We start from the raw sequence: 16,899 nt of genomic DNA on the forward strand, positions 1-16,899 counted from the left end.
AAAAGTTCCGAACTCGAAAAAATACTAAAAATAGTAAATTGTGTTACAATTAAGGAAACTAAAAAACTGAAAGAGACAGTTGTGGGGGTCCAAGTGGGATAGGTGGGTGGCCACCAACATCCACCTGGATAAAAAACCTTGCTTGCTCATTCTTGGGCAAATTATGAGCCTTAGCTACATGGGACTTCAACTATTGAGCCAACAAATCCAACTAGTTGAATGGACTCCCATCATTCATCAATTGGTCCAATAAGACTGGCCACCCTTCAAGAAAGGCTTTCGTGCTCTCTTGACCATATATTCTATGAGCGAGGATGATTAAGAACTGGTAAACCTTCCTAAGGGACTTTGTCTTTTAAACATGGGTGGGTGTTTACTGAAACTTCAATGACTCTTTCACCCAACACTTGACAATTTCTCGTGTGTTCACATAGTTGTGGGTGGCATAGAAGAGTGAGTCCATTCACTTCACTGGCTCGGGCAAGTGATGCATCTATTGAAAGTCTTATGCCCTGAAGGTTGCAAGCTTCTGCCTTCTGACACTGCTCAATGTCATAGCCTGTTCATATGTATGTGAGACAATCCAGCTGATTATGTCCGCACACCGGAAGGCGGGGTACCTGCATGCAACCTTGTATAACCCTAATTTCCAAATTTTGAGATAGACATGTCATTCCTCCAAACCTACCTCAAATTATTTTGCAAAAGTGTCTTTGATCTGTTGCCATGTGAGTGTTGTTCCCTTCTCAATAAACAATTAAGTATCTGCATACACTAGCAAATCGATTGATGTCTACTCAACCGCTTCCCTAGTAGTGCTCTAGGCGATTTCCTTTGATGCAACTCTCTTATACGCCATGTTAACTATGACTATTGGAGAGATGCTCAACAACTGTTGTACTGTGGGACAGAGAGGAAAACCATGGCAAGAAAATGCCTGTTTAAAGCAAAACAACTTCAAGGCAAGTTCAACTAGCAAGCCAGACACTAGATGCGAGGGATTTCACAATTTTACTTGACAGGGGTGACTGACTAACTATGGGAACTGCACAGTCCCAACAACCAAGGTGGAAGCTTGATGATTAGAACTATGCAATGCGCGGTTCAGCCTAGGCCAAGGTCTGGGAGAGACTATGCATTGTATAGTCTCAATGGCCAAGCTAGGAGGCTGGACCTTGGAAATGTGTAGTGCGTAGTTGGAGCCAGCCCAGGCTATGCTCTACGTAATTCTATAGGCCAAGCTTGTGGCTTGAGCCTTCAGATTACGTAGTGCCAGCTATGGAAAGTGAGATCCGGCCAAGGGAATCCCAAATTTGCCCAAGGGAAGTGTGAAAACAAGCAGATCTGAGAGATAATGTGAAACCGAGTGCATATTTGACTAAGTGTATATGCATGCATGTAAAACAAGTGCAACAATTGATCAAACAGAAGTAAAACGAAGCATGTGAGGAGATTCATTGTAACGACGACCATTGGTGCAAAAATAGGAAAACTCATGCGACACTTGGGAAAGACAATTTATAACTTGAAACAACATTTCTATAAGTTAAAGCACCAGCAACCATGTAGATAAACAAGTGAAAAAACACTCACATGAGGCAAACAATAGAAAGCAACAGAAAAAGCGGAAAAATACGACAAAAGCAAAACTCACTCGAAAAAGTGACGTTGATCATACCAAAGGCTCCTTGATCTCCTCAAGAATGCTAGAGCTCCAAGATCGAGTGTGAAAAGGAGATCTAACAACGTCAATTAAATAGATTTGGAACAATTAGTGTTTATGACGCGCATGCCTAAAATAAAGGAAAAAGCAACACTTAGCAAAAGTTTCTAAAAATAGCGCAAGTGCCTCCTTCGGGATACTAAAAATAGATCACTATTTTTTAGGGCTACTTTTTTGCTCTTTTTTCTTTTTTGGGGGAAACTTGCCATGCACACTGTCGGGAAAGACTGCGCAGTTTTGGGGAAAAGGGAAACTTTTCGGCTCATTGCACTGTGTAGTTTTTAAACTCATTAAGGGTTGTTTAATTTTTGGGTTTAGTGTTGGGCTTGCTCCCATGACTACGCATTTTCTAAGCTCAAGGCTCGCTGGAAGTTAGGACTGCACAATTCCCAACAACAAGGCTAGTTGTCCTCAAGAATTGCACAATTTTTGGCAGTTAAGCCCATAACTGCTATGGGACCAAGTTAGGAGATCAACTTGTGAGTTAGAAAATCAACTAAGTAAGCGAACACAAGCCAAATTGGAAAGATAAGTCTAAGTCGAAGCACGAATACCTGGATCAGTGCGATACGAGTTGTTATGGTTTAAAAGGAAGGCTCTAAAATCGAAGGATAGGAAAAAAGTTGGAGGGTGGTTGTAGCCGCTACAACATTGGCAACGCACTGGTAGAACTCTAGCTCTCTGTATGGACCTTGTCTCGTGCAAAGCGAGTCTAACTCTTCTGGAAGTATTGTTCAGTTCCTCGATTATCATAACTTCTTCACTTGGCTTGAGTTAAAGATGTAGTCCCTACCATTCTCTTCATTGGCAACACACTTACCAAGCCAAGTCAAACTGAGTTGTTTCGATTGGGGATGAGGGGTATATAAATGCACAAGTAAATATATTGTTAGAGTTTTAGTTTCATATTTGGTGTTTCTTCACTGCCAATAGGCCTGGACAGTACCTCGACAAAGTCACATCAGGAACACAAGCATTGCTCCGCTGGTAACAAGCATGGATGATACATCAGGGGAGTTACTATCTTCACCTCTTTGCGCAAGAAGCATTTCTCTTCTTTCACCCTTTATTTCATTTTTTTCATTTTCATTTTCATTTTCAAAGTACTGTGCATAGGCACTTATTTATTTCATGAGGCAGAAGAGGGATTTTGACTTATTTGAGAGCAGAAGAGGTTGTCCCTTCAAAGAAGGATATTTATATATACCTCTAAGATACTTATTAAGGTTTTTCGCCTCTCCTTATTCTACTTGACTTAGTTTACAAGGGTTAACCGAAATGAAAGACTGGTTAGAGTAAGCGGTACTATTTAAGAGTGCAAGCATTATGATTTCACCATGACTCTCTCCAAAAGGAATATATTTTCCATCAAGGTATCATCGACTAGAAGGAATGCAAGATTCACATAAATAGAGGGAATAAACAAATAACCAAGTGTTGATAGTAGCACAAGTTCCTCTTTAACTTCATATTGCTTGCCAAAGAAGCCAAACAAAGTTAATGTGAAACTAACCTATTGTTGCAAAAGAAAACAAACAAAGAAAAGAAGCGAGAAAAGCAAAACAAATAAAGCAAATCAAGAAACAAACAATAAAATCAAACTACTACTCCCATTCCTAACCTAAGTAGGCCGTGAGCCAACTCACGCAAAGTGATACTTCCAATGCAGCCATCTACACATTGGTTGTCCCATGTAGGCGAGAGCATGTATGTCAAGAAAGATATACAAGCAAACCAATAAACAAGAAAGATAAAACAATGCAAACGAGAAGGTTTGAAGCTTGAATGAACCCACATAAAAGTAACAATGAAAAGTGCATGAAAGGCACTCTATGGATGTACCATGGCGTCCTAACACATTTTGAGTGGAAGAAAGCATGTACACACTTTCAAACTTGAAAAACAAGCAAACATGAAGAAAGAAGAAAACTTCGTTTTGTAACAGTGCTTCCTACATATGACTTCTCCAATGATTGAGTGATAGGGTCATGTGATACATATGGAGGATGCGAAAATTGTATTATAGATTGATTTTCAATGTGAACAATAGAGTGATGAGGAGCCTGGAGAGATTTAACACATTTCTAATCAGAAGTGGAATTGTCCTCAAGGCTACGAAAACTTGAGATAACCATCAGCTCGGGTTGAAGTGGCTCGACGTCTTGGGGAGGTTCCAATTGATCAGAAGATGTATCATCAAATATCGGTGGCTTAGAAAGATCAACAATAGACAAATCAAAATCATGATCGAATGAAAAGATCACGACAACCAAGATCAGAAAGTTCAAGATCATGAACATAGGCACCCTCATGATCTAACGAATCATAAAGAGGTGATAATGGAAAATGAGAAATTTCACCCTCTATGTTTACAGAAAGGTATGACGAGAGATTGGTAAGATCCGAGAAGACAAATTTGTCCTCTCTGCGTTCAAATGAAAAGCTGGCATTCCACGTGTTCTACGAATGATTGAAAGTAGAAACATTTGAAAACAAATTTTCACAAGATGGAACAACAATGGAAAAACCGTCGAAGATGTCAAGATAAACCAGAAGAGGTGCGAATGGAAGGAGGTCATCCTTCACCGTAAGTTCTTGTTCAGACTCCTACACATACTCGTAAAAAATGATATCATAGGTTGGTTGTTCAACACCAGCTCCATCCGGAACTTGATCCTCCTGAGCATCACAAGAGAGATTCGAGACATATGAACACAACACACCAAAATATGAAGTATCAAAGGCACTGAAGGATGGAGGATGAGGACATAGAACTTCCTCACAACTATCAGAGTCACAATCCAAATCTGCGCAAAAATTCCGAGTAGGTGGGGTAGGAGGATATGGTGGTAGATCAACAGGTGTACTCCCAACTTCTCCCACCTTGACCTGCGGAGCTAGAGTTGTTTGATGAGAAGGGGACGGATGGTCACTTGGAACAACAACCTTGTTCATATAAGATTTAGAAGCTCTAACACCGAGGTATGTTGGGAGAGGTTTGAAAGATTCTAACTCATGTGGATATTCAGAAACGTGAACAAGATATTGAAATATTTCAGCCAAGAACTCCCAATCAACTTCATCTTTAGGAAATTAAAAACATAATGAACAAAACGATCATGAAAATCTTGAAGAGATTTGTCAGGGGATTTTCGCAATTTTAAAATTTTGCTATTAAGGGCTTTACTATCATAAAGAAAGAAAGCACAACATGATTCATCAACAAATTGTTTGGAAGAGTGTATAAAGGCTGTGGGCAATGTGTGACACCATTGTTTTGTGCGCCCTTCGAACTTGAGAGAAAACAACCCACAAGCAGGATGTCATGCCTGTCACAAAAATAAAGAAAAGTAACTGCATGTCTGAGCAAGGTTATTCCACCCTCGCCATTGAACTTAATTTTGGACAAGTCATTTAAAATGATCGCCGACACTTTCAAATTCGCAGAGTTAGAAAAACATGTCGGGGGTATGATATAGGAAGAAGTCAGGAATATGTACAGAAATTCAAAACAAACTTCAAGGGCTCAACTTTTCATTTGGCCCTCCTTCTAGCGCAAGAAATGTTGATGGTGCTAGACCCATCAGCATTCAAGGGATCTTCCCGATAAGAAGTCCCAACTAGATCTCACATCGTTTGGAGTAGGAGTACCAATAGTGGGTGGTAATGTAATGCCTTGACCACGGAAACACATAGAGGAAAGTATGATAACTTTGGGTGAGAGTAAGTGTGTGACCCTGTAGAGAGTCAAGTGTGATACATGAAGGTTCCAACACATGAAGGGAAAAGGATGTGCGCCCCTTGGAAGCTTGTAATAGTATGCATCTTGAAAGGAGCACATGAGCAAAATGACATCACAAGCTAAGATGTAGAATACTCCACAAGTTAAAGTGATGAGTTAATCCAACAACACACATTCACTAAGATTCATACAAATGTAAAAAAAATAGTTCATAAAAATATGTGTAAGTTAAGTAACATACATTGACAATACAATAATAATAGTCTTACTATATTAACAACATATGCATGATAAGACAAACAAAATTGAAGAGAAGGAAAATTTGTGCTCTATGGAAAAACCCTAGCGGAGCTCTAGAGGGAGGCGATCATGGCGTTACTGTGGCACTACTTCCTAGCGCTTGACGGTTTGGGCTAACCCTCACGGCTTGACAAACTCCGTCTGTCCAACCTTACCATCAACTTGCAGTTTCCCTGGAGCCCTTCGTTCCTGTGGTCCTCCTGAATTCCTCGCCAACTGTTACCACCATTGACCGTTTATTGTCAGTTGTAATGGACCTGGACGAAGTGGACTATTCGGAGGACCCTAATCCCCATGAGTTCATCTGGTCTCGCCATCATGCCGTGTCGGGTTCTCGTCCTTTTTTCTGCATTGCTACAACCTCTGTCAGCTCCAAAATCTACACTGGATCGACCTCGGCCATCTCTGCCCCATCCTTCACCCTTGGTTATCATCGAAGACGCCTCTGGCTTGGACTGCCCCCCACTTTCCTCGACGACCTTGAATCTTCTTGGTACCTGTCTGCTACCTTCGTAGACTTTCGACACACCACTGCCCCATCTCCGCCCTGCCCTGCAACCCGTCCTCATCTAGATCCCCCCTCCTGGGTCTAATACATTCCCAAACCCTGTGTTATCACTTAGATTTTTTCCCTAGAAGTTATCAAAGAAGGAAGAGTCTGAGGTAACCACAAACCTAATCTTTTAGACTCAGGTTCTAGCCAACCTAAGTCTAGAGAGGGATCTCCCTTGATAATTTAACTTTGTTTTGGGGTAGATTTCAGGCTAGTTATTAGTGCTCAAGGTGTTTTGTTTTGATTGGGTGGTGGAATTAAGAAAACAGATGGGCAGAGCAAGTATTCAGGGCATTGGGCTATGGAGTCAATCAAGAGTGGCTTAATTGGATCTGATCAATCACTAAGGTAAGAGTTCACAGGGCAGGCTAGCACATCAAAAAGCAAATCGACAAGTTCAAATGGATGAAGTAGTCCTAACCAGGCAAAGGGCAATGAAGAATCCTTAATCAGGATTAAGATGAAGAAAGGAAGGATGATCAGTAGCAAAGGGCAATGAAGAATCCTTTACTGTGGACCAAAGGGGGGGTAAACTACGGAAGTAAGGGAGCAATTAAGAATTCCCATACCAAGATAGTTTAGTAGAAAACATATAAAAAGTAAATAGTTAAAACAGAGAGCATTTAAGCTAATTCTGAGATATTATTCCTTGTTTACTTTACAGATTTTATAAGAGACACATATGAATATTCATAACATGAAGAGAAAACAATATTTAAACACGAAGAGATAATACTTATTTGTTCCAACTGTGCATAAGAATCCAGTGAAATGTCCTTAGCTTTATTTCATATCCAGCAAAACCAGTCCAGTCTTAAGTGTTAAGGGAAAAGTTCCCCTAGGGTCTTGGGCTGATACCCTAGCAGACTGAAAGTTTTCTATACAGAGAAACACACATTCCACATAGCCATTATGCTAATACAAGCAAACTCTACGATAAGGGGCGTACCTGAGGTCCTACGTTTGAGAAGGTCCTTCCAGGGTCCAAACCCTTCTTAGAGTTCCTTTTGCTCCTTTGACCTGCAAAACAACCAATTCAAGAAAGTACAACAATATTTGGACTAAACATTATAAAGAAACCATCTTCATGTTATAAAGAAAGGTAGTTAGTTATGCAATTAAACAACCATTCACATATGAATTCTAACATGAATATCACAAACATGAAGAAGATTTATATCAGGAACAAAGACGTGTTTCTTTTATTATAAACAAATAAAGTACAGAAAAGAACAATTTCACCTGAGTCGGCCTTTCGCAGGCTCCAAGCGGAACCGTCCTCTGGATTCGTCCAGTCTCAAGCCTTTAACAAACTCCTTCCATGACTTACTCCATGATATCACAAGTAGCAAATGGACATCATCACACAAGGAAACAAGGGTTTCTTGTAAAAATGGGGGAAGTGCAGGAGGCACAAGGATCTTCAGACCTGGTCAGGGAAATCTCAGCATAATAACCTTTCTCTCTCTTCTCTCCTCCCTTAGGCATTCCCATTGGCATTTTTAAACTTATCTCAAAGTAGTTTTTTAGTTGGGAATTGGTTGGGAACCACAGGCACTAACAGGTGATCAGCAGGTAAAACCCGCGATCTCCGCCCGAAATTAAGGAGTTTTATATTTTATTAAGTGTTTTGATACATATACGCGGGTTGGGTATACACCTACCCGCGTATACACGTGTTTAACTCAGGGCAATGTCGCGTATAAGGGATAAAACACTGTTTTTAAATTTTTGGACTAGGTCTAGAAGGAGGGGTTGCCCTAGGCCATGAGTGCAGCATCACAAACCATAAGAGTGAGATTTGGAGCTATAACATATGCCCCCTAATATATGAGGTCAGAAGGGGTACATGATGGCCGAAATGTATTAAGCAAGTACATGGAAAGGAAATCTGTCAAAAACCGAGAAGGACTTCACCAGAGTTCAGCCTGCCAAGCCACAAAAGGAGATCAGAAAGAAACACTATCTGAGGCGGGCATACCCATGCTCAGAAAAAGTAAAGCATGTTCGCATATCAAGTACAAGCGGATCCACTAAGTATACAAGTATAAATGACTGGAAAATACATAATGGATCATATTATCATGATCGAACAAGTACATGTCTGAATATCACGTATAAGAATGTCAATGATGCTGAAGGATGAGCCAGATCACTGATATCGAGAACTGATCACAAAAGGTACCAACTGAACATGATGGAATAGGATGGTACTACATTGCAAACTCAGGTGCCAGCATATAGAATGTCGCCATGACTGACTGCAACATATAAGGTGGAATGGTATCAACTAGCAGCAACAGGAGCAACTGTCAAGTGAACCAATGAATGCTAATACAACCTGAGGTCTTCACCGACCGCCGTGGTACATTTCTACACCATGGGAATAAATGATCTGAAGTTGACCATGTGAGAAATCGTTTGATTACCGGTCATTGATGTATACCGTTAACAAATGCGAGACTACTCACCGATAATGATAACGAGCGTCAAGGTACCTAGTACAATCTAACAAGTGTGAATAGATGAGCTGGAGTCGAACACTTGTAAGAATCTATCGATTAGGAGACAATGATGGTTTCCCACTGTCGATAGCGAAGGATCTGCCACTAATGACTGCAAACCCCAAGGTACTACCAAATGGACTCTAGATCTTTGCCTCAGAGCAATGAGTCGGGATCGATAGGAAAAGATTTGCTAGAAGGAAGGCATTGAGGCACCCTTCATCAATCTAGCGCGAGTGTAACCCGTAGGCCAATAATGTGGAAGGAATCGGACGAAAGAGATGTAGTAACCCAACCGAAGTACATTTCCAGCGTACACAAGATGTGGCTAGCGCACGACAGAAACCCTCTGAACCAACCAATAATGGAAGCTGACACAGAGGCGAGGTATCCACCAATAGGGTCAAATGGAAACCAAGGTACTGCACGAATCCCAATGTGTGATAATGTAAGATGATGTCGAACACAAGGGAAACCACTTAGTCAAAGACCCATGATACTGATCGATGCTGAGCACAAGGTGACCTATCAATAATGTAAATAGGGTCAGGGTGCAGCTCTAGGCCTGTCCTCAGAGCAAGATGTCGTCATCGATAAGGACAAGACCCGCCAACAAGAAGTCAATGGAGACCTTCTCAAACCGGCACGAATAAAGGACCAATATAACTGATGTGATGATAGACATGATACTGACAACCAGGGATGGCCGACTGAAAAATGAGTCAAGAGACACCGCAGAGAGGTCGACTCAGGCTAACTTCCCTTGAACAAAAGCACGACTCAATTTGACTATGTGGCAGCATATGATGACTCTGTATAAGTTCGTCATGCAGGAGGCACGAACGAATCCTCCATGCGATTGGAAGATATAACCAATCAGGGGAGGACTGACTCAATAACAAGGTTAAGGCGTATCTAAGTCAAACTAAATCCCGCCCAAACGGAGGAGACTTTGTTTTGAGTGCTTTGTTCAAGGGTGACATGACTGACTCTAGTTGCCAACAATAAATGGAAATACTGTCCCGTTCCCACTCTTTTTTGGAATATTTATTTTTTTTGTCTTTTTCTGTTAAGCTTGAAAAAGAATAAAAGAATGCTATGGTACAGAGGAAAGAACGAGTGTTGGTGAAGCAGATGATCTAGTTCTTGGGAATGGAACGTTCCTATGCTCAATGCAGGGAGGTGAAAACTGGTCAATGATACTCAAAGGTGTGTTCCTTCCACGGGTCAAGGTGTGTCAAGTTGCAGAGGTCAAAGATATGCAAGGTTGATTTTGCAATCGTCATGGTCAAAAGTTGGCTTAAACATGAGTCCAAGTGAAGCTGGCTCTAGGCCAAAAGGTGCAAGTAGTCAACATGCAATGCAGTAGTACAACTCAACACAAAGGAGCCTCTAGGGTATAAGGCCAAAACGAAGCGAAGAAGCAAAGAGGAATGAGTCTTCAACGCATTAGTCATGGCAGGACTACAGAGGACTCCCGAGCCTACTCAAATCGGAGCAGCATGGGCAACAAATGTCAGTGAGGTGCTAACTACGATGCCCATGTAAAGGATGGCTCTATCATCGTGTCATGATTTAAAAAATCGGCGAGTGAAGATGGCTTACGAACCATAACACGATGGGATCGACCCTATGGCAGCTGTATCGACAAATGGAGGCTAGTATGCATAATGCAACGAAAAAATGGTGTCCCTAACGTATATGCCAGTGAGAAAACGATACCTGCCATGACGAGTCAGCAGTCATGGAACCGTCTCGAAACTGTCGAAAAAAACGTCCAAAATGTCCTGAAAATCAAACCATTCTCGACATTCCAAGCTCCCAAGTTAAAAGTCACATGAGGCCAAACAAAATAAAATTTTGAAATTTTTTGCATTTTCAAAACCTATAAAAGAGTTTTTGGACTCACCATTTGAGTTTGAGAGCAAAGAAGTGGAGCAAAAGGAGCAAACTTCCCATACGCCAAATTCAACCGTTCAGATTCTTCAAAAACCTCCAGGTAACTCTTATACTTGTCTTGCAATTGATTGTGACTAGTTTTAGAATTTTTAATTAATGTTTTACCGTTGAATTTTTTGCCAAAAATTTCACCGCGGCGTATACGCGGGTTGGTAATATGAAACCCGCGTACACGTGGGCCCTATACGCGACTGTGTGCACAGGGACCCGCATATTCACCGCGAACATTTTTAAATAAAAAACTAATGGTTGAAAATCATTTTTTCTTCAGGATGCCGGTCACTTGGCGAGAAAGAGAGCATACCGCGGTGGATGATGAATTCATGAACGATCCTGATGCTTTGGATGCCCTACGAGGATGTGGTTTGCTTAAATTCTTCAAACTGCCGAATATGAAAGCAAACACACGTCTACTTGAGATGCTCATTGATTACTGGAATATCGAGGAGGATGCTTTTATGATTGACCAGATGCCACTCAGGATAGAAGTGGAAGCTATCTATTTCATCACGGGCCTTTCCCGAAGGGGAGAGGTAGTACATTCCCGGGGCAGGACACGAAGCAGTCTCTCGATCGAGGACTACGTACAGATATATTGCCCGAGACATCCCAAGAAGGTTGGAAGTCATATTTCCATCACACATGTGGCGAGTTTACCGCTGAGGATAATCTTGTTCACCATAGCTCGAGTGAACGGATCAGCTTCTCTGCACCAGGCATCACGGCTGACCATGAGCGTGGTAGTTGACTGTCTCACCACTGTATTTGACTGGTGTACTCCTCTTCTGGCCAGCATGAAGAGCTAGCTCACTTATATCAACAGGGGGTAGACCAAAAACTTTGGATATGGGACTATTCTGTGTTCTTTCTTTTTTGAGAGGGTCCCGACACTCCGCCCTAGGGTAGCAATTTCCATCAGCACCCCACGAGATCCACGCATGGGCAGGTGGGCCGACTTGATGAAATGTCTAGGGGGTGGGGACGTCCCACGAACTGCATTTGACGATGACTTCTTTACCTGGTGGGATCAGCAGATCATCACCATAGATGACTACCCTTATGCTGGGTTGGATTCCCGAGGAGATCCGATCTAGCATTACCACCGACCGAAACATGGGGCGACATAGGTAAGTATTTTTTGATTTTATGATTTTTTTGGATTTTTCAAATATAATGATGAATTTTGAAAAATATTTTTGATGGGATTCAAATGACTAATATGATGATCATGTTCCAGATATTGGGCCAGTACGACCAGATGGGTTCCCACGGCATGGACGGCGCGGCCGAGGAGCCGAAGAGGTGGCTGCTGATACAGAACGACTTCTACATACCGTTCAACGACACTTGGTGAGACTAAGTCACCGAGTACCGATGGCTGCCGTAGAGGACCTTCCTGAGGATATGCAGCGTCATGTGGTTGGCATGCCACGTGACTGGGTTCGCACTTTTCGGCGTGTGGCCAATGCGATAGCTACCTACTTAGCCGCTCATCCTGAGCCGGGGCATTAGATATGCCGGCCATGATTATGGGCATTTCAGTCCCAATTTTGTATATTTTTGGACAAACTTATGTACACTCGAGATGTTTTATGATATATATATATACAGTTCGACTTTTTGATGCTTGATTTTATTGTGATGAATGATTGATGTGCCAGTCTAATGCTTGATTAGCGATAGAATCAGCTAACCAATTATGAGATCTTGGAATGTGCAAATAATTAATTTAAGTAAATGATCTTTGCAACAACCTCACCCTTAAATACTAGCGAAATAAACATGGATCCCTTACCCGATAAATGTTGTTCAATTGTGACACTATCAATTGTGAATCAAGATAAACTACCAACGAGTCGATTCCATAAGAAATTGCCTCGAATAGTAAATTAATGACGACAGTATACTCAGCCATGTTGTTTGAAGCGGGACCAATGCATACGCCCCTTGATACCATCAATTGACCAGTTGGATAGTAGAGTACCCAAGTTGCGGAAGCGAGATTCCGAGTGTGCCGACTAGCACCATCAGTGAACCCAAAATAAACCAAGTCATCCATCAACACCTGCCACAGCAGACCATAAAGTGTTGATATCAAAAACCCTCGATGAGATATGTACAAATACATAATGTACAAAGAAGTTATTGCCTAACTCCTACTTACGCAAAGTACTTCTTTAGGTAGAGCCCGTTTCGGGGCTCCGCCAACTTGTTTCCCTCAAAATCGATTAACTCATACGACCCTTTTTCTAACACTCGTTTAATAATGAAGGGACCGTACCACATAGGCTTAAACTTACCTGCCCCCAAGGTGTCCTTATCTTGGTCATAGACCAAGACAAGGTCGCCTTCAGAAAAGACTCGAGGACGGACAAATTTATCATACTGCGTTTTAACCCTTTTCTTATGAGCCTCATTCATCGTGGCGGCATCTCGACGCTGCTCATCGAGATGTTCCAAGTGAAGGAGGCGCTCTTCGAGACTCGAAGTCTCTGGAAGGAGCTCAACAGCTAACTTAAGAGATGGAATTTCACATTCAACCGGAAAGATAGATTCCATCCCATAAACCAACTGAAAAGGTGTAAAACCAGTAGCAGTCTTCACGGAGGTCCGGTATGCCCAAAGAGCCGGATACAACATAAGATGCCAATTGGACCGATTTTTGTCGATTGTCCATTGCAGGATCGTCTTAAGAGTTTTGTTAACCGCCTCGACCTGTCCATTGGCCTGAGGATAATAAGGAGATGAATGTTCCTGCCGGAAACCCAGTTTGAGAGCCAATTCAGACATCAGTTGATTCTGGAAATGACTGCCATGATCAGTGACAATCTCTCTCGGGATACCGAATCTTGAGATAATTTGATTAAAAAGGAACAATGCTGCCGTGTCACTATCGTTTTTATAAGTGGGCATGGCCTCGGCCCACTTCGTAAAGTAGTCTACAGCCACGATAATGTACCTGTGATTCGCCGTTGAAGGCGGATTACAAGTTGTAAAATCGATACCCCACTTAGTAAAGGGACCAACAGTGACAACGGGAAAAAGAGGAGTTGGATGTGCGCGCATCTTCCGAGTATAGATTTGACAGGGGTGACAACGTTTGACCACTTCAACACAGTCTTTAAAGAGTGAAGGCCAAAAATAGCCGGCACGCAAGATGCGCTGGGCTGTAGCAAGCCCTGATAGATGACCACCACAAGCTCCACTGTGGCAGTCATTTAGCACTGACTCTGCTTCCTCTAAGGTTAAACAGCGCCAAAGGATTGAATCAACCCCTCGACGATATAATGTATCACCAATGATAACATAATTTTTAGCCAGGTGACGTAACTTTCGACGTTCATCCTTGGAGAAAGTAGAGGGAAACTTCGAAGTCTGGAGATAGACAATGATATCTCCATACCAAGGGTCGAGTGAAGAGATGAGGAATAAATGTTCGTCGGGAAAACTTTCCTCATAAATAGTATCCTCTCCACAAGGCAGCTCAGAAGTTAGCTCGGCAAAAACCATGGATTTCTTAGACTTGGAAGATAAGAACTCAAGATCAAATTCTTGCAAAATGACTATCCATCGATTATATTTGCCCCCAATCACTCACCTACTGGGGACAAATTGAAATGGATTGACCGCCGCTAAGACAAAAGTTTTGCGTAGCAGGATATAATGACGGAGCCGTTGGACAGCATGGACAGTTGCCAAGGCCAACTTCTCAACCGAAGAGTAACGAAGTTCAGGACCTATCAAGCTTCGGCTCAAATAATAAATCACATGCTCTGTGAGAGCATCATCTTCCTGAACGAGAACCATACCGATGGTTGATTCTGCTGTAGCGAGATATAAAAGGAAGTCCCTACCATAATCCGGTGGACTCAAAAGCGGGGTAGAGACTAATGCCTTTTTCAAAGCATCAAACGATCGCTGTGCAAAGTCGTCCCATACAAATGGAACTCCTTTCCATAGCAAACGCATGAACCCTTTAGTGATCTCGACATAGTTCGCTATAAACCGTCTTAAGGAATTAGCCTTCCCTTGAAGACTTTGAAGTTTTCGAATTAAGGACGGGGGAGGTAACTGAACTATTGCCTCAACCTTGAAGGGATCAACCCTAATCCCTTCATTTGACACAATGAACCCTAACAATCGACCGGACGTAACCGCGAAGACGCACTTGTTGGGATTCAACCAGATTTTATAAAAACGACATCGCTCAAAAACCATTCGAAGATGACTAGGGTGATCAGTTCTCTTTCGAGAACGAGCAGTGAGATCGTCCAAGTATGCTTCGATGATATGTTTAATGTCATGGAAAGTATATGACATGGCCCGCTGAAAAGTGGCTCCAGCATTTTTAAGACCAAAAGGCATCTTTCTATATGCAAAGGTACCCCAGGGACATATAAAGGCTGTCTTATGTTGATCTTCAGGATGGATAGAAATTTGATTATAACCGGAAAAACCATCCATGAAGGAAAAAATCTCATTACCCCACACTCGTCGATAATCTAATCAATGAATGGCGTGGGGTAATTATCTTTCGGACAAGCTTTATTTAGGTCTCTAAAATCGATGCATACTCGGATTGTTCCTTGCTTTTTATCCACAGGGACTGGATTAGAAACCCAATCAGTAAGGGGAATAGGGTATATAAAACCCGCCTTGAGCAGCTTCTCAACTTCAGCGTTAATTGGTGCTGCTTTCCTAGGGTTAACCGGTCGAAACCTTTGACGGACCGGTTTGGCATTTTCATACGTCTTGATCTCATGTTGAACTATAGAAGGATCAATGCCAGGCATTTCTTCATAAGACCAAGCAAATACATCTCGAAATTCCTTAAAAAGGTCGGTGTAAATTTGAATTTCTTCAGGGGAACATTCGATTCCGATGAAGAGATTCTCGATCACGTTAGGGTCCCTAGAGCTGTTTATAGGTATCGTTTTCGAAATCACCAACATATTACCTTCGGCACGAAAGTGTGTTGGAGCCAAAGGATTTGATACCGTACAAACATCACTAGTAAAGAGCTCGAGGAAACTAGATTCTACTTCCTGCAATGGAGGAAGAAAGTATGAACGATGGTGTAAGTCTTCCCAAGGTCGATCTATACCCATCATCGCTTCGAGGATTGCTTCTTCAGAAGGTAAAACCAAATCTAAGTAGTCCAAGGCAGAGGCAGAATCAAGGCTCCAGGCCGGGGCCACATCACCATCTAACTCCTCTTTAGAAAAAGTAGTAGAGTGGTCGTCTGCAGAGTTAACGATAGACTGGTATCTAAGCTCAGCTGCAGACATAGGGAATGCCATTCCATTTACTTGTCCTTCAGCTAATGTGGTCGTAGGTGAAGGCAAGGTCCAAGGATCTGAAAAATAATGAGTTTGGAAGAACTCTTCCCGAGGAGACTCCTTAAATGATGAAACGACATTGATTCTAGCGATAGGAGAGGGAAGATCAAAGGTACCCATCAGAGAGGAATACATCCCAACTCCTAAATTCTCAGTCGACGGACGAGGGTTATCCACTAAAGGAACAATAGAGTCAGAGATTGCTTGAGGATCGATTGGACAATAATCCAATTGATCAACCTTAACGATTTCCCCCTCATGAGGAAATCAAATGACACGAAAGAGAGTCGAAACAACGACGTCCATTTCGTATACTCAGTTCCTTCCTAAGAGGAGATTATAATCTAGGTTGGCATCAATGACTTCTACTTCAATATTGACGACCTTCCCTCCAACACATATAGGAAAGGCCAGGATAATCCCATGTGGCCTATGAGAATGACCATCAAATGCAGTCAGGACGGTAGGTGAAGGAACAGCCGAAGGCGATCCAATAGCCTTCCAGCATGACATCGACATGACGCACGTGGAAGCTCCTTCATCAATAACGGTACGAAAAATGTTAATTTTCCAGTATGTAGACTTTATTTGGAAAGCCATATGATGAGGGAGTCGTTTTTTGACATTTAACATGTCGGAAGTGAGCACTAAAGAGTTAGTTGGATCAACTGCGCCAATCGCGGAAAGTAAAGCACTTCGTTGAGCCGGACACGATTGGAGAACCTCTAAAGTGGACATGGCACACGGACTCTGAGCAAGATCCTCAACAATGGAGTAGT

The sequence above is a fragment of the Pinus tabuliformis genome, chromosome 6 (genome assembly GCF_031772625.1).
Source record: "Pinus tabuliformis cultivar Carrire ecotype Pingquan chromosome 6, CPIR1, whole genome shotgun sequence".
Lineage (NCBI taxonomy): Eukaryota > Viridiplantae > Streptophyta > Pinopsida > Pinales > Pinaceae > Pinus > Pinus tabuliformis.